The sequence below is a fragment of the Sphaeramia orbicularis genome, chromosome 12 (assembly GCF_902148855.1).
Source record: "Sphaeramia orbicularis chromosome 12, fSphaOr1.1, whole genome shotgun sequence".
Lineage (NCBI taxonomy): Eukaryota > Metazoa > Chordata > Actinopteri > Kurtiformes > Apogonidae > Sphaeramia > Sphaeramia orbicularis.
The window spans coordinates 65,178,060-65,197,600 of record NC_043968.1 but is presented as its reverse complement, the minus strand read 5'-3'; the positions used below and the strand labels follow the sequence as shown (position 1 = coordinate 65,197,600).

Here is a 19,541-nt window from a genome sequence, read left to right as displayed (position 1 = left end):
CCTTGTGCTAGGTGGGTTGGGTCACAAAAAATGAACTGGCGTCATCGGACTCTAAAGTCAAGCAGATGTGATACTGCAACTCTATGTAAAACCCCATATTGACAGTGTGTTTACATCTTATCTCCTATTATTTATGATTGTATGTGGGCATGTGTATTTAAAAGTGTGCCTAAGGTAAAACCTAAGTCCTGTGATCATGAATCTGTCTGCTTGGTATACTGACCAATATATTACAACCAACCCATACTATCCTAAAAACTTACTAAGTGAAACAAAGGAATCATATCATAAAACATTATTCATTCATTCATTCATTCATTCATTATCTTCATTAGGGTAACAGGGGTACATAGGGGTGAAGGTGGGGCACACCCTGGACAAGTCGCCAGTTCATCGCAGGGCTGACATATAGAGACAAACAATCACTCAATTTAGATTAACCTATCAGGGCATGTCTTTGGATGGTGGGAGGAAGCCAGAGTGCCCAGAGAGAACCCATGTAGACACGGGGAGAACATGTAAACTCCACACAGAAAGGTCCCACCCCCATTGACTGGTGTTGGAATTGAACCCAGGACCTTCTTGCTGTGAGGCACAAGTGCTAACCACTGCACCACCGTGTCACTCTAAACATTAACCATTGACTAATATGTGATTAAACTGAAGACTTCAACTATCTAAATTAAAACAATATTTCAAATGGATGGATTGCAAAATGTTGCTCAAAATCCATTTCCTCCTTTTGCATTCTGATTTTTTTTTTTTTTTTTCTTTTTTTTTTTGTTTCTTTGATGTAAATGATGGTCACGTTGAACGATTTCATCCAGATTTTTTTCTGAAATGGAAACCAGGTACCAGGGGGCTTCAACTCAAACATGATGGTGATTAATGTTGGTTCTGTGGCAGGAAACTGTCACAAACACAAGAACAGAAAACAGAGTCTGAAACATTTTGGAACAGTTTTGATCCAAGCTTACTTTTATTTCATTCTTCTTTGGGCTTGATGTTTGATGTTCAGTATCGATAAGTACATTTAACCAATGTAGCACATAATAAATACACAATAAAAGGTGCTGTTGAGGGATTGGTGGAAGATTTTATATATATATATATATATATATATATATATATATATATATATATATATATGTATATATATGTGTATATATATATATGTATATATATATATATATATATATGTATATATATGTGTATATATATATATATATATATATATATATATATATATATATATATATATATATATTTTTTTTTTTTTTTTTTTTTTTTTTTTTTTTTTTTACATGTGTATTTTTTTGGTTGTCCAGTGATGTTATCATAATTATTAAGTGCAGAATTGTTCCCAACTCTATTAATAATTACTAATTAATAATTAAGAAACAGTTATTTTAACCAGTGCAAACTGAAATATACTTACCTGGAATGGTCATTTACTTGATTGGTCTGTTATTGATTATTTAATCAGGGAACATAAAGCTAAAGATTGTACTCTAGAATGTTCTGTTTGTTCTTAATTAAATGTTAGAAATCAAGTCTTTCTGTTTTTGATATCTAAAGCTCCAGTTATGTTCTTGCCATGCATTATTTCAGTAGCAGTGCTCGGATAAGTCAAAATGCTTGGGTAATGGAGAAATTATGTAGCTTTGGAATTGGCATATCTGATTTAGACAAGGTTAGAAGTTTTTTTTGAAGTAGCTGTTAGTTCAACATGTCTTTCCTGTAATGTTTTTAGGTTTAAAATTTTTTATTTTTGCTGCCACTGATGACTGTGTTTTAACCCATGAAGACCCAAATATCCAAAAGCGACCAAACCAACTACTGATCTAAACTGTTTAATACCCGTTGATCCACTAATCCTATCAATACATGGAAATAATTGGTGTAAAATGCAGTTTGTCATCTTTTCATGGTCATAAGATATGACCCATTGGGAAGTTCAGAGGCTCCAAAGTGAACATGGAAACACCGTCATCTTCTACAACATTAATTCACCAGTAAAACCCATGGAGTTTCATCAATGACAGTTGATAGACACACTTGGTTTATGTTCAGTTAATGATATATTTTACTGAAAAGGTCACTTTTTCTTCAGTTTTCTCTGTTTTTTTGATATAATAACTCTCAACTTTAAACTGGGCTTTTATGAACAGCTATATGATCAGTACATTAAATCTTGGAAAATGCCTAAATTTCACTGGAAAAATGTAAAATACATTATTTTACACTGAACAAAAATATAAACGCACCACTTTTGTATTTGCTCCATTTTCCATGAGCTGAACTCAAAGATCTAAAACTTTTTCTGTGTACACACAAGGTTTATTTCTCTCAAATACTGTTCACAAATCTGTCTAAATTTGTGTTAGTGAACACTTCTTCTTTGCTGAGATAATCCATCCACCTCACAGGTGTGGCTTATCAAGATGCTGATTAGACAGCATGATTTTTGCACAGGTGTGCCTTAGGCTGGCCACAATAAAAGGCCACTCCAAAATGGGCAGTTTTATCACACAGCACAATACCACAGATGTCACAAGTTTTGAGGGAATATGCAATTGGCATGCTGACTTCAGGAATCTCCACCAGAGTTTTTGCCTGTGAATTGAATGTTCATTTCTCTACCATAAGCCATCTCCAAAGCTGTTTCAGAGAATTCATGAAGAAGACTGTGCGAGGAAAATGGTGGTCACACCAAATACTGACTGGTTTTCTGAGCCCCCTGGACCACCCAATACAGTAAAAGTGCACATTTTAGAGTGGCCTTTTATTGTGGCCAGCCTAAGTCACACCTGTGCAATAATCCTGCTTTCTAATCAGCATCTTGATATGCCACACCTGTGAGGTGGATGGATTATCTCAGCAAAGGACAAAGGAGAAGTGCTCACTAACACAGATTTAGACAAATTTATGAACAATATTTGAGAGAAATAGGCCTTTTGTGTACATATAAAAAGTTTTAGATCTTTGAGTTCAGCTCATGAAAAATGGGAGCAAAAACAAAAGTGGTGCGTTTATATTTTTGTTCCGTGGATAATAAATGGTCACAAATCACTTACGAAATGTTAATTACAAAGAAAAAAATTATTTGGGAACTGACACAAAACTAACACTGGGTCTTTATGGGTTAAGGCTAGAATTTCACATTGTTTCACATATTACAGACCAGAACCAATCCGAGATCTGGGGAAACAGAGTGGGTCCATGGAAAGTCACAGGCGAGGCTGTGGGGAGATCGAAACAGGAGTTAGGGTGGGGAATATTGCATGCAGAAATGAGCTGAAATATTGAAACAAATAGAATAATAGAATATGAACTATTGGAGCAAGACTGACTGTTGAATAGAACCTAGTGTCTGGAGAGGTGGTAAACTTGGAAGCTGAAATGAGAGACGATAATAATCACCTGGACCTCAATAAACATAAGAAGTCATGTGAAGAAAGCAGAGACAGGTATACATAAATATGAAAATAAATGCAAATGCAGAATAAGTTTATTCATTTTAAGTTTGATAGAAGGTGAGTGGCCTTTAGTGTGCAGTGGATCTGCAGATTTGTCAGTGATGGACACAGAGGGTAGAGGAAAACACTACCCTTGCTATGTCCAAAAATAGTAAAATTTAGCTTCAAGTAATTTAAACTTATTTGTTGAATCAGAACAAAACCAGAGGTAGTTGTTAGTGGAGTTTGTGAACTCACTTTCATGTCTCTCAACCTGACCTTTTGGAGGTTCAGTGAATTAACTTAAATGTAAGAGTAAAAATTCTTTCAACAAAATAAGGCTTTTCTGTTCAAGGAGAAAGAGGATAGAAAAGGGTATAGTACAAAAAAAAAACAAAAACACTGTAGCAGTGATTAAGGTGACAATATTTCATTTTTTGAGTGTGGTACTTGACTCTCAGCTCGATCACAGACTGTCATTTATTCACATTCCAACAATCAGGCAGAACAACTCAGCTGCCGACACAAGATGGTCAATCAGATGATATTCCAGCAGTCATATTTCCCAGTCAGCTCTCGCCATCTTGGAAAGAGGAGTCAGGTCTAGACAAAGTCATCACAGTCTGGGTAAGTGGAGCAGAGATGCTGATGAATCCTGACAAGGCCTCTAGGCTGCTCGTTTGATGAGCTCGCTGCTGGGAAGACGATCTGATCACCTTTTATCCGCCTGTAATTAACTAGCTCTTGAAATTGGAAGAAAAACGGTCCCTGGTTATGATCTTTGAAACATCTTGTGAATCTGTGATGTCCTGGGGCTGGAGCAAGAAACCATGTTAAAACTACTGCGACTCGGTACTGCAACTTCTCTGAGCTGCAAGAAATAAATTAATGTAGTGCAAACTCTGTGACTGGGCCCTCTAAATTTCTTGATTTGACTCATCTGTCTCATTTTAGACAAGAATAAATGCATAGCCTATGTTCTAACCAGCACAGCTGTGTTTCTTAGTTAGCAATCACATTAAATCTGCTAATGTTAGGCTACTGCTGAATGTAAGATGGGCATTTATCTTGTGCTGGTTTTCAGATGTGTACTTAAACATTTCACAAGTTTGAAGTTCAGTTTAGTTTATTTTGAATATGCAACAAAACAAAAATAAATCCTACTTTGTCCTTAGAAACAAAACAGATTGCAAGAAAACATGAAAAAATTTATACATGTGTATGAAAACCAACTATGACTTTGTTTGCACATTCAAAAAGGAGTGGGAAGAAGTTTATCTTATTTAATCCCACCCCTTCTACACACAACAGTCTATCCTTCAGCTTCCTATTAGCATAAGATATGAAAAATATAAATACTTGGCTTCACATATACATACATGCATACATACACACCTGTGCTGACATACCAGAAAAGTAAATAAATAAATACATACATACATACATCCTGGAAGGCAACACAAAATTAATACACAATAAAGTAAATAAGAAAAAGTGAACAACAGCAATCAAACAAAACATAACTACCAATCAACAAACACAAAAAAAAAACACACCACAAGTAAGGGCCAAACATTTTGCACTGTAATCACTCAACTTAACAAACTGTTTCCTGTTAGTTAAGTAACTCTCAACCCAGTCCAGCGCTGTTCCTCTGATACCATAATGTTCTATTTTAGTAACTAATATGTCATGATTTATTGTGTCAAAAGCTTTTTTGAGATCAATGAATACTCCAACTGTGTGATGTTTTTAATCTCTTGGCTGGAATTTGTGATTTCTTCTACTGAGTCTATTAATCCTAATGAAGTTGCTCTGTTTGGTCTAAATCCATACTGACTTTCAGTGAGTAGTTTATGTTTATCTATGAATTTGTCCAATGGTTTACTGAATATTTTTTCTAGAATTTTTGAGAATTGAGGTAGTACTGAAACAGGCCTGTAGTTTGTGAAATTGTTCCCAGATTTATAGAGGTATCACTTTAGCAACTTCCATTTGGTTTGGAAATGTACCAGTTTGAAATGATAAATTACAGATATGAGTTAGTAGTTTAGAAATCCCCTCAATTACCCCTTTTACAACAGTCATATCAATGTCATTAGAGTCAGTGGATGTCTTGTTTGTACAGTTATTTATTATATCAACAACTTCTCTCTCACTCAACTCTGTGAGGTAAATTGAACTCAAATTTCTGTCAATTAAATTTTCATTCTGCATCTCAGATGTCCCCAGATCAAGGATTTGAGCTGCGAGATCAGATCCAATACAAAACATTCATTGAAACTGTTGACCACTTCATCCATATTATACTTTTCAGTGTTATTAATATTATTTGTCCAGTGCAATTTGTTATTATATTGTTCAGTATGGTCCATATATTTTTAATGTTATTTTTGTTATCATTCAACAGTTTATTGTAATATTCTTTCTTAGTTGTCCTTATACTATTAGTTATTAGTTATTTTTGTATTTCTTGTATTTATTTTCAGTGTCTTTGGTTCTGTCTTATAAATTTCCTATGAAGTGTATTTTTCTTTTTGCAGGCATATAAACCCTTTATAATCCACAGATGATTTATATATTTTACCTTCCTACTAACGTTTTTTTTTAAAGGACAGTGTTTATCATATAATTGTCTAAATATAAGCCCAGTTAATGTTTTTTTTTTTGATTAAGTATGTTATCCCAATTACATACCATCAAATCACTTTTAAATGCTTTACTGACTCCATCCATCCATTATCTACCGCTTATCTGGGGCCAAGTCGCAGTCTAAGCAGAGATGCCCAGACTTCCCTCTCCCCAGACACCTCCTCTAGCTCTTCCAGGGGGACCCTGAGACATCCCAGGCCAGCCGAGAAACATAGTCTCTTCAGTGTGTTTTAGGTCTTCCCCGAGGTCTCCTCCTGGCGGGACATGCCTGGAGGCATCCAAAGCAGATGCCTGAGCCACCTCAGCTAGCCCCTCTCAATGTGGAGGAGCAGCGGCTCTACTTCAAGCTCCTCCCTGATGACTGAGCTCCTCACCCTGTCTCTAAGGGTGCCCCCATCCACCCTACGGATGAAACTCATTTTGACCGCTTGTATCTGGGATCTTGTCCTTTTGGTCATGAGCTTTGGGTTATAACCAAAAGGTAAGGGTAGGAACGTAGATTGACCAGCAAATCGAGAGCTTTGCCTCTCTTCTCAGCTCCTTCTTTAGCTCAACAGGCCAATACAGTGACTGCATCACTGGAGTCACTGCACTGATCCGCCTGTCAATCTCGTGCTCCATCCTTCCCTCACTTGTGATCAAGACCCCAAGATACTTAAACTCCTCCACTTGGGGCAAGGACTCCCCACCAACCCGGAGAGGGCAGACCACATTTTTCCGGTCTCAAACCATGGCCTCGGATTTGGAGGTGCTGATCCTCAGTCCACTTGCTTCACCCTTAGCTGCAAACTGCCCCAGTGCATGTTGAAGGTCCAGCTTTAATGAGGCCAACAGGACAACATCATCTGTAAAAAACAGAAATGAAATCCTGTGGTCCCCAAACCTGACCCCCTCCAGCCCCTGGCTGCACCTAGAAATTCTGTTCATAAAAATTATGAACCACGGAAGACTTGGTAATGGGACTGAGAAGATCCTTGAAGTATTCAAAGTATTCCTTCCACCGCCTGACAACATCCCCAGTTGAGGTCATCAGCTCTTCACTTCCACTGTAAACAGTGTTGGTGGCACACTGCTTTTCCCTCCTGAGGCGCCTAACAGTTTGCCAGAATTTCCCCAAGGCCAATTGATAGTCCTCCTCCATGACCTTCTCAAACTTCACCCAGACCCGAGTTTTTGCCCTATGCTCGAACATGCTGCTCGTTATGTGCAAACTGTGACTAGCACAGAAGTCCAATAACAGAACACCACTTGGGTTCAGATCGGGGAGACCATTCATCCCCATCCCCATCCAGCTCTCACTGTCACTGAAGTCACCCAGGAGAACAATGGTGTCCCCAGTCAGAGCACCATCCAGCAACTCACCCAGGGACTCAAAGAAGGCCGGGTACTCTGCACTGCTGTTCAGCCTGTAGGCCGAAACAACAGTGAGGCACCTGTCCCTGACCCGAAGGTGCAGGGGCCCTCTCGTTTACCGGTATAAACTCCAACACATGGCGGCTGAGCCCACCACCTCTCACCACAGGTAATACCAGAGAAGTGGAGAGTCTAGCCCCTCTCGAGGGGTTGGGTTTCAGAGCCCAAGCTGTGTGTGGAGGTGAGCCCAACTATATCTAGATGGTTTCTCTCAACCTCCCTCACAAGCTCCAGCTCGTTCCCCCTGAGTGAAGTGACATTCCATGTCCCAAGAGCCAGACTCTGTCTCTGGGGGTCGGGTCGTCAAACCTTTCAACTGCCGCTCAATCCACACTGCATCCGGCCCCTATGGTTCCCTCAGCGGGTGGTGAGTCCACCGGAGGTCAGGCCCACGTCGTCCCTTTAGGCTGAGCCCAGCTGGGCCTCGTGGGCAGAGGCCCGGCCACCAGGCACTCTCATATAATCCCTGACCCTGGGCCTGGCCTTGGTGGGGTCTTGGCTGTTCCATACCGGGCAACGTCACGGTCCTTCATTTGAACTTTTTCTTAGGGTGGCGAGGCCAGGGGCGTCACGGATGGACAGCCCACTACTTTGAACCAGACAAGTTTAAGACAAATATTACACATAATTGAAAGTTCTAAATGCTATCTTAAACATAATCAAAGGGCAAAATTTTGTTTCAGATATTTTGAGATGAAAAATTCTCAACAAGTTCTCAAGAGTGAAGTTCCTATGACATTTTCATCCTAAAATTTGTTCAGTGTATACCTTAAACCCTCTATTTTACAACTTAATAATTGGTCAGAGGAAAAAAAAAAAAAAATCATACCTTAATAGCAAGAGATTTGACGATTGGCACACTGTAAGACCAGATAGTTGAGTTTACTTAAAAAATCTCAGGTAATTTGTTGCCTTAAAAAATTTAAGTAATGAGTAATGAAAACTTGTGTATTAAACTTAAATGCTTGATTTGAATACAATTGCTATTTTAAGTACAACACACTAAATGCCAAGTTAATTTAATTTAAAATTTGTTGCAATGTCAATAGCTTTGTATAATCATTAGATGTAATATCAGTTCATTTTACTGAAATCCAAGTTGATTTAAATTAAAATCTTTAGCAATATGAAGTGCTTTGTATAAGTATTCATCTTACTATATTGTAGCATGGATGGAAGTTTGCTCAATGTCATTTACTAGTACAGGAAGTGTTTTTAATTTGGTAAGACATTAAGATTTCCATCATACAAAAATAATCAGAGCTGAACAGTAAACCCATTGTTGGGCCTATGTCTCTGACTCATGGTGCAGCTTTACAGAAATACAAAAACAAACACAAAAAGGCCAATAAACACTGACATACACAGATTAAGTCCAAATTAACACTAACACCACAACCCCGCTGAACCCCTGCACAGAAAAAGAACACATTTTCAACAACATGCCCAATACCCACAATGTAATGCACAGATAAAAAGGTGTGGTCATGACTAAAACTGAGTGATTTAAATCCATTCAACTTAAACTTTTTCAAAATTTTAACTATGTCTACAAATTAGTAGAATATACTGAATATTTTATAGTAATGTCTTAAAACTTAAATCATTTAAGTACATTGTAATTAAAGCATTTTAGTAAATACAAATTCCAGGCTTTCAGTGCAGTGTCACAGATGGACAAAGCCAAAAATATCATCAAACTTTGAGGTGGACAACTAAAGTAAATATCAAATTAAACACTTTTTATTTTAATTATCAATATCATACACATTTTTGTTTTACAATTTTTACAATGTACAAATAATATTAACGTGATATTCAAATGTATTTTACAGGGGTGGGCAAGTTAACGCGTTATTACCACGTCAATGCATTCATTAAATAATGCCGACAATTTTTTTTTATCTCATGTTAATGCTGTTTGATTATAACTCATATTATTCTGCCCCTGCTTGTGTGCATGTAGCGATTAGCTTGGCAGATAGACAACAGGTTTCCCAAGAAAAGCTGGATGCTGAAAACTTCTCTCCAAATCTTTTACTTGAGACTCACTGTAAAACTGCAACATACATACAAAACATGTCTCAGTTATGTTCATTGCCTTCGTACATTTACATGGCATTATACATTTAAATGAATGGGAAAAAGATTGCTAGCTCGATGCTAACTTGAATGGGAAAATCCATAGACACGCTAACGATTAGCATTTACAGATTAACTTAAGATTTACAACGTCTTTTTATCCAGCAACAAAGGTTCACATTAGAGATATTTTAAACCATTCATTCGTACAACAACTGAACATAAAATACTTACAGGCAAACATTTTTCGGGCCATACAAACAGAGTGAAAGAAACGTGTCTGTTAGTTCCTCCTTATGTCCGAACTAGCTACAGTAACACTGCAATGACAAAACATATGTTAATGCAACTTATTCCAACCACTAGAGGGCCCCCTTTTCTTGGTTTTAACAACTGAACATCACATATTATTGGGTTTATTAGTATTAGTACTTATTAGTGGGCTTAAGACTCCTGTCAGTCACTCACAACCAGGAATAAACTGGTGTGGACATAAACATGGAGAAAAGTAGCGGTCTTTTACATGGACATTTTCATTTTAAATGTCTTCAGGTTGAGAAGGCCAAAGTTGTTTGTAAGCACTGCAATGTGGAATTATTTTTCTATCACCGGAGTACTTCGAGTCTGAAATATCACTTAAAGGCAATACACGCTATTGATGCCGGCAAACCCCCCCCCCCCCCCCCCCATATAACTATTTGATTAATTGTGATTAATCGCAGAAATCCACACGATTAATTGCGATTCCAATTTTTCATTGCTGCCCAGCACTAGTACTTTGCATAGATGTATAGATTTATTAAGCATAATAAAATCTTTGATGCTGTTATCTTCATTGCCTGTTGCTGTACAAGGTTGGGATGGCCTCAATTCTCTGGAGTTCAGCTTGACAATGGTAAATCTGGTAGATGAGGTGGGTACTGGTTAGGGATGCAAATTATTGATTAATCCATTAATCATTAGTTGGTGGATCTTACTGATCAATTAACGATTAACTGATAAGCGGCGATTTTCTTGAGAACCCGAATTTCTCTTTCAATATGAATAAGAGTAAAAGAACAAAAGCAGAGAATAAGAATAAAAGCTAAATATTGTTTATATACTTCATGAAGAAAGCATGTCATATTCCTTAATGACTGATTTATTGAACCATTGGAGACAGTCAGGGTTTCCTGTGGAATTGTGTTGTTATGGCGGTGTGTAATGGGGGGGGGGTGTGCATGCGCGTACATTTCTTCGATGGGTGGGTGGGGGTGTGCACATATGCGTTTTGTCGGTGGGTGGGTGGGTGATTGGGTGCACGCAAGAGCATTAGCGACTTCAGATTTTTTCAGATTGACTTATTTGTCAATAAAGTCAAAGTCAAGTCGACTAGTCGTGTGATGATGTCATCACTTTGACAGCAGATGAACACCACAGATGCACAGCCGTTCGACAATGAGCAACTTGTAGTAACGTTCACTGGAACATTAGCAATGTAGAGTAAAGAGCAGCATAAAAGACTTTCAAGACATAGCATCAGCAGTCCTTCTCAGACATTTAACCAAAATAAAACATAGGTTAACACCTTGAATTTTCTTTTAAATTTAAGTGAACAACATAAGCGGGAAAAGGTTAAGACCGCGGCAGCTAAGACGCACAGCATGTTAGAGAAAAGAGCGCGTTCATTCATTCATTCATTTTCTGAACCCGCTTTATCCTCATTAGGGTCAGGAGGGTCGCTTGGAGCCTATCCCAGCTACATAGGGGTGAAGGCGGGGTACACCCTGGACAAGTCGCCAGTTCATCGCAGGGCAAAGAGCGCACTGTCTTCATGAAATAAATGAACTGAATAATCCAAACACACTGGCTGTCCAAATTATTATTCATTGGACACAAAGTCCTAACTTTTTCACCAGACTGAATGTGAGGCACATGTTCTGAAATTGAACTAAAGCCACTTTGTAAAAAGTCATGGCCTTATTTGATAAGTAAATAATCAAGCTCATTGAACTGCACTGCATATATATATATATATATATATATATATATATATATATATATATATATATATATTTTTTTTTTTTTTTTTTTTTTTTTTACCAGAATGAATGTGTTCAATCAGAATGTGCTTAATCGCTCTGTATTGTGATTTGGGTGTCTATTGTATCGCATCGCATCATGAGATGCCATACACGTATCTTTAATATATTGGATCGGAGATGCTTTATCGAAATACATATCGTATCGGCCTTACAACTTAGATTCCCAATCCTACTGGGCAAAGATTCCGTAATTACGTTTTAGCATAATGTCATTAAGTCAGTCTGATTGGAAACATGACTTCTACCTGTGGATTCCATTTCTGAACTGGAGAAAGTCTATCTGTGACAGGAGGTTTTGGCCACCAATCTGTTTACTCAGAGGTGCTAAAGATGTCATTCAGATTCAGTCACACGTGACCCTACTGCTCTACTCCATAGCTCGATGCAGAAGAAATAGACTGGAAAAGTGGCTAATTAATTTCTAAAGCAGAATGAAACAGTAAATCTTCATATTTCAGCTTTAGATTTAGCAAGAGTGGAGCAGAAGGAAGGGAGGGAGGGTAATGTTAAATGGTTGTTGTATAGAATTTCTGCAGAAAAGCTACAAGTGATGGAAGGAGTCAATCCAAAGTAGCAGTACTCAGTATGCAGCAACATCAAGTTTCTCTTTGAAGAAGCTGTAATAAATTATTCAAAGTAGCACAAAATTTACGATGCCTCACAAGACCTTCCTCTCTCAGTTGGCATCAGTGAAATATTAACACAGAATTTACTCAAATACAACATTGTTGATGAATGTTGATGGAGTGACGTGTCTTTGAAAAGTGTGTTCAAACGTGGATTAAAGTAGAAAATGTCTCAGTAAAAGATCCACAGCCTTCTTGAAAATAATGAAAATTCATTTCTGTATGACATCTGTTGCTGGTGTAAATGTTATGGTAGAATGTCAGGAATAATAACATTGCAAGGGTCACAACATGTAGTTACTTTTTATAATCATAAGTGTAAAACACACTTTTTTCTGGTAAGTGAGCACTTGAAGTTCAACTAAAGGAAGACTGTCACGGTCTGTGCCGGTGTGACCGCTGACTCCTCCCACTCATCACCCATGATATGACCCACCTGCTGTGTGCCGTGCAGCTGCAGCACATCACCAGTGAGCCTATTTAAGGCTTGGTACTGCAGCTGTGTGGCGCCGGTCCATCGTCTACTTCACCCACTCCATAACCTGGACCTTCTATCCATCTCTATGGACTGACTGCTAACCAGGTTTTTCTGTTATCTTTTGTTTAAGTTTTAATGTGTGTTAAATAAACCGTTTTTTCCCTTCAGCACCGTGCACTTGAGTCCTCTCATTTCCTACCATTGTGACAGAATGGACCAGCCATACCTGGACTCAGACGGTGCTGAAGGGACCCGTTCTTTGTTTCTCTGCGTTAGAGTTTTTTTTATCCCTTGTTTCGTTTGCCTTTTCCTGGATCTCCTCTGTACCGTCGCTCAGCGCTTCCTGGTCCCTTATGGGCTTTTCTGAGGCTTCCCTTGTCTCCACCTTTGTCCTCGGCACTGGCGGCTCGGTGTCCTCTGTGCCAGTTGGTTCGTGTGGTCCCTGAGCTGTCGGGTGCACACCCCGGTTTTTCCCCCCGGTGCGCCTCTGTCTCCTGTTAACTGCCTCATGCTTCCAGCGTTCCCGTGCCTTATGGGGTCCGAGTTCTCCTCCTGTGTCTTCTGCCTTGTGTGTCCATTGTTTTCAGTGAGTTCATAAGTTCTGGTCTGCCTGTCCATGAGTTAGTTACCCTCTTGTTTTAAGTCTGTTTGATCTGTCTGTTTTATCGTCCCTCCCTATTTTTCTCAGTCCATGTGTGTTTTTCTCATGTGTGTATCTCTCAGTCCATGTGTGTATTTCTCAGTCCATGTGTGTATTTCTCAGTCCATGTGCGTATTTCTCCATCCATGTGCGTTTTTCTCCGTCCATGTGCATTTTTTTCCGTCCATGTGGGTTTTTTGCAGTCCATGTGCGTTTTTCACAGTCCATGTGTGTTTATGTTCCTTGCATTTCTTCAGCCTCAATTTTCTGTGCCTTTGGTTATTTTTGTCCAGTTAATTCTCTATTTTTAAGTTCACTCTGTCCCATCTTCTTTTATTTAAGCGGCTGTGACCCGGTACACCATGTTGCACTATGGACCGCCAAGCTCCAGGCTTTTTATCAGCTACCAGCTACGTTTAATTTAAACGGACCTCGAAGTCCAGTTCCGTGCCAATACATGCAAATAGTTGGTGTAAAATGCAATTTGTCATCTTTTCATGGTCAAAGTGGAGCTTCAAGCCCGGCTTGGTTCTGAGTTTTGTAAAGGAAAACTGTTCTCGGAACTGGATCTGCGCCCCGGGTCACAGCAGCTCACTGCAATGCTCTGCAAGCCGCAGAAGACGGCGTTCGGAGCCCGTAGGACGACTTCCTGCAGGGCACAAGGAGGCGATGTGGGAGTTGGAGTTGGCATTAAGGAAGTCATAAATGACATTCGCCAGCATTAAAAGAAATATAAACAGCAGAGGAGTGCAAATATGTATTACTTTTTGGCTTGGACCTGATGGAGAGCATTATTCGGAACTAGATCCGAGGTCCATCGAGAGGCAGCTTGGTCTCCCGGTTCACCCTATTTTAGAGCACCTCCCAGCCCCACAGAAGCTGGGCTTGGAGGGCTTGATGCGGGCAAAGTGAGTCTTGGTGGTCGGAGCACAGCTTGGTTCTGAGTTGTGTAAACAAAACTAGTTCAATGATCCTTAAACGGAGCTGGTTCCGAATAAGCAGATCCGAGAAAGCTTATTCACTGGACTTCTGAGGTCCGTTTAAGTTTGGAACTAGTTTCATTTACAAAACTCAGAACCAAGCCGTGCTCCGACCACCAAGACCCACTTTGCCTGCATTTGCCTGCCTTCTGTGGGGCAGGGAGGTGCTCTACACCGGGGTGAACCGGGAGACCAAGCTGCTCCTCCACGGACAGAAGTTATTAAACATTTTAGACCAGCAGGTGATTTTGGACTGTGGTGGTTTGGGTCTTTATGGGTTAAATAGAGTTATTGTGTCGTGTTGCTATATTTTCCTTGAACAGTTGGTAATTATAGAATGTTATGACATGTTTAAAATTGTATAAGGAATAAAATTATAATACAATGTGATATAAGGAATGACTCGTGCGCTGTCCATGTTGCTGAATTACGGTGGCAATTGAAATACAGGTAAAATCATTGTTTAAAGTAAAACAAAAACTTTACTTAAAAAAACAGTAAGTTCTCAATAAAATCAGATGAGTGACTCCCCTCAAACACCTTCTTTCAAAAACACATTCAAAACAAACAAACTTTCTTGGATCTGCTTATTCGGAATCAGTTCCATGTAAGGATCTTGGATTCAGCACAATGGACAGTGCACGATTCATTCCTTATATCACATTATATATATTTTTTCCCCTTAACTTTAAACATGTCATAAAGTTCTATAATCATCCCGTTCAAGGAAAATATAACAGTATGACACAATAACTCTAGTGAACCCATAAAGACCCAAACTGCCACAGTCCAAAATCATCTACTGGTCTAAAATGTTTAATAACTTCTTAACCACTAATCCCACCAATACATGCAAATAATTGGTGTAAAATGCAAATTGTCATCTTTTAATGGTCAAAATGGAGCTTCAAGCGTTGGCTTGGTTCCGAGTTCTGTAAACGAAAACTGTTCTTGGAACTGGATCTGCACCCCGGGTCACAGTGGCTTTCTGCACTGCTCTGTGAGCTGCAGAAGACAGCATTTGGAGCCCGTGGCTTCCTGCAGGGCAAGATGAGGCAATGTGGGAGTTGGAGTTGGCATTAAGGAAGTCATAAATGACATCTGCCAGCATTAAAGAAAATATAAACAGCAGAGGAGTGCAAATGTGTATTAATTTATGGCTTGGACCTGAAGGAGAGCATTATTCAGAACTAGATCGGAGGTCCGTGGAGAGGTGGCTTGGTCTCCCGGTTCACCCCGGTGTAGAGCACCTCCCAGCCCCACAGAAGCCGGGCTTGGAGGGCTTGATGCGGGCGAAGCAGGGCTTGGAGGTCGGAGCACGGCTTGGTTCTGACTTGTGTAAACGAGTCTAGTTCAATGATCCTTAAACGGAGCTGGTTCCGAGATCCTTAAACAGAACTGGTTCCAAATAAGCAGATCCGAGAAAGCTTATTCACAACCAGCACAGAACTGGACTTCCGAGGTCCGTTTAAGTTAAACATAGCTGGTAGCTAATGTAAAGCTTGGAGCTTGGAGGTCTGTGCTGCGGAGTGGTGTACCGGGTCACAGTGGCTTAATGCACCAGTCTGCAAGCCTGCAGGAGCCGGCGCTAGAAGCCTGGAGCCTGGTTTCCTGCAGGGCACAATGCAGCGATGTGGAAGTTTGGGTTGGCATTAATGAAGTAAAATAAAATGACATTCGCCAGCATTAAAGAAAACATAAACAGCAAAAGAGTGCAAATGTGTATTAATTTATGGGTCGGACCTGATGGAGAGCATTATTCAGAACTAGATCCGTGGTCCATGGAGGACTGGCTTGGTCTCCCGGTTCACTGCGGGTTAGAGCAGCTCTAAGCCCCACAGGAGCCAGGGCTTTGAGGGTGCTAAGTGGGGCTTGGAGCACAGTTTAGTTCCATGATCCTTAAACGGAACTGGATCCTTAAATGGATCTGGATCCGTAAACGTAACTGGATCCTTAAACGTAACTGGATCCATAAACGGAACCGGTTCTGAGAACTGAAAGCGAAACTGGTTCCGTTTACGGAACCAACTTCACGCTCCCTGATGTTTTAGTCTGTTTACATTACAATTCAACCCCGGTATTTCTAATAAAAAATGCCTTACTAAAAAGTCTCTATTTGGGAGATTAAAATGCCGGACAAGTGTGGACATTCTGGACCAAAGTTATGCATTTAAATCAAAAATGACTGTTGTGGATTCAGGTGTTGCCTCCTAAGGCAGATGTTTGTGTCTGTAATGCGATGAAGTACATTATGGTTATTTTCAACTATTTCTCAGAAATTAGAGCAATTAGGCTAGATTCTGTTTTATGCTGTTACCATAATATTATATTTCATCAACATAAATGGAAGATTTTAGCATCACATAATCCACACCTAGTCCAGTATCCATCATATATTACCCTGTCAGTATAAATCTATTTGTCACATTCTCTAAAGAGTCTTTTTAATTTGGATCTGTTGAAAGGGGAAAAATTCCTGTTCATAACAATTAATCCTTAAAGACCTAGAACTATTATTGTGGTGACTTCCAAATAAATTTTTCTCTCTTTCCTAAGTGATTTATCACTATTTTTTTAAAAAGCTTATCATATGAAAACAAACAAATGACAAATAAGTGATTTTTTCAGCGAAACATGTCATCTGAACATAAAAACAAGTAATTACAATCACTATCATTGGGTTTTAATTGTCAACCAATGTTACAGAATGACTGCATTTCAACATTCAGTCTGTAGCATCTAAACTTAAGTCCAAAAAATACATATGATGTTGCTGTAAAGGTGATAAATTGCATTTTAGCCTCAATTATTTGAATGTACTGGTAGGATTAGTGGTTTAGAAGTTATTAAACATTTTATATCAGTAGATGCTTTTGGGCTGTTTAGGTATTTGAGGGTAGGGCTGGGTAAAAAAATGGATTTGATCAATCATAGATCGATTTTGTTTTAATTTTGTGTAGTCGATTAATAGTGGATGAGATTGAGTTTGCAGAGCAGGACCGGAAGTACGCAGAAGCGTGGGCGGCTCCGTCTTGCGAACCCCTGGAGAAGTCTTGGTCTCACTCGCGATGGCTCTGACACAGAGGAAGGGTGGAGAAAACCCCTCCGCTGGAGGTCCTCTCGGCCTCAAACTCGAACCTGCAGTGTAAAGGAACTGGCCGCGTGGAGGTTCTCTAAGGCGAGTTGTGGAAGCCGGCCGTTCTTGGAATATTAACTTGGACCCATACTATCATCTATGGCTGAGTATGGCGTTAGAGGAATAGGAAAGCGACAATGACCGACCGCTGCGCTACCCCCCCCTGCTCCCCGACCAACAATCACGGAGCGCACACACCGCCCCCCAGCCCCGCTCCGACCACCAACTATTATGGAGCGCAACCCCACTCCCACTCCAATCACGGAGCCCCCCCCAGTGAGTAGAAGCCACTAGCCATAAAACATACTAAAGATGTCCGGGGTCGGGGGTTGGTCCATTGGCTTGGGACTCAGCTGGCTGTATTGCTGGGGGGTGCCGCCCTCTGATTAATGATGTGTGCACATGGGGTTCATGGTCGGGGAGGTGGGGGGCTGGGCTTGGCTTTCCCCTGGGTGGCCAGTCCCCGGCAAGAGTGTGGCGGCTGGCGTCCCTGGCCCCCAGGGGCCTGTGCTCGACTGCTGTGGGGCCTCTGGCTGGGGCCTCCCTTGACCATCTTCGGGGCGGGCACACTGTTGCCTCTTGGGGGGAGTGGGCTGGATCCCCCCTCTCTGTGGTGTCTGTTGATTGGCCAGGCCTTGGGACCCTCTTTGTTGGCCCCTTGTCCTTGGTGGTAGTGCGGTTGCATGTCTGTGTTCTTCACCTCAGTCTCTTTGCCTTGTTCTCTTTGCTTTACTCTGATGCAGTCACTCTGTCACAGGAGACTGATGTGAACAACTGATGATGTGTGGATTTGTTACTAGTATTATTTGGGCGGACGTGGTGTATGATATTCTGTTCATGCTTTCTTTTCTTATATTCAACATATATTTTCTTACAATTAATAGGTCTTAGGTATTTTATTTTATTGTAATTTTGTTTGTTTATTTTCTCTCTCTTCTGCCCAGTTCACTCAGTTCTGGTTGTAGTTATTGTTACCATTATAATTATCACCATGGTTGTTACTGTTTGTATTTTTTATACTTTCTTGTGAGGGTCTTCGCTATCTTCTTCTTTCTTGCCCCCCCATGTCAGGTCCAACATCAAAATGTGGTTCAACAAAACTCATAATAAAGACAGTAGAATATCAAGGGGAGCTTCTAATACTTTATAAAGTTTACTTTGGCAAAGCGAATTTGCTCAGCACCAAAAGGCAGCCAGACTACCATTCTGCTGTTATGATGCTGGACAAGACAAGTAAAAAAAATAAATAAATAAAAATAAAGATGACGAAGAAGTCCGTTCTGAGCCACTGTAGAAACATGGCAATGTTTCTGTCCAGATTCAGCTATTTACTGCTGAAATGTCATATTTATTTCCTTTCTAATATCAATATCCGTCCCACTATTGATGTGTTGCATGACTGCGGTAGTCAAATAATCAGGTTACAACTCAAAATTGTACTTTGGTATCACTAAATTAATCTGAATCAATCAGTTGACACTGAATCAAATCAATACTGGATCGAATCAAATCGAATTGTGATTAATTGATTCAGAACCATATGAATCGAATCGTTTATGGAAATTTGCCATGATACCCAGCCCTATTTGAGGGTTAATAATAATAATAATAATAATAATAATAATAATAATGTAACACAATAATGTGAAATGACAGGGGAAGGATGAGAGCAGTGTTTTGCATGTGAATGTTGGAGGCTGGTTCTTCAATGAAACTTCTTGTAGTATTGATGTTTACCACCAGAATTCATTCAAAAGTCCTTGAATGAAGCATGCGCATAATCCCAATCGGTGATGGGAAGTGGCTCAGTATCCAACAGTAACACTGCAATTTGTGAATTGCACTACTGATGTCAGTGAAATATTCCAGCAAGGCCTTCACTCAAGAGATTTTGCAAGAAGAGAAACAAGATTATCACTTAGCAGGAGAATAATACTGTATAGATATTAAAAAAGAAGTGCAAAAAAATCATTCCCATTGTTGGTTAATTAA

The 19,541-nt window shown here is 39.8% G+C and overlaps 1 protein-coding gene across 2 annotated transcripts in view; it reads left to right on the top strand.

Moving 5' to 3' along the window:
* Window positions 1-19,541, top strand: part of plppr1 (phospholipid phosphatase related 1) — a 261,050-nt gene that overhangs the window by 58,363 nt on the left and 183,146 nt on the right. The window lies entirely within an intron of this gene.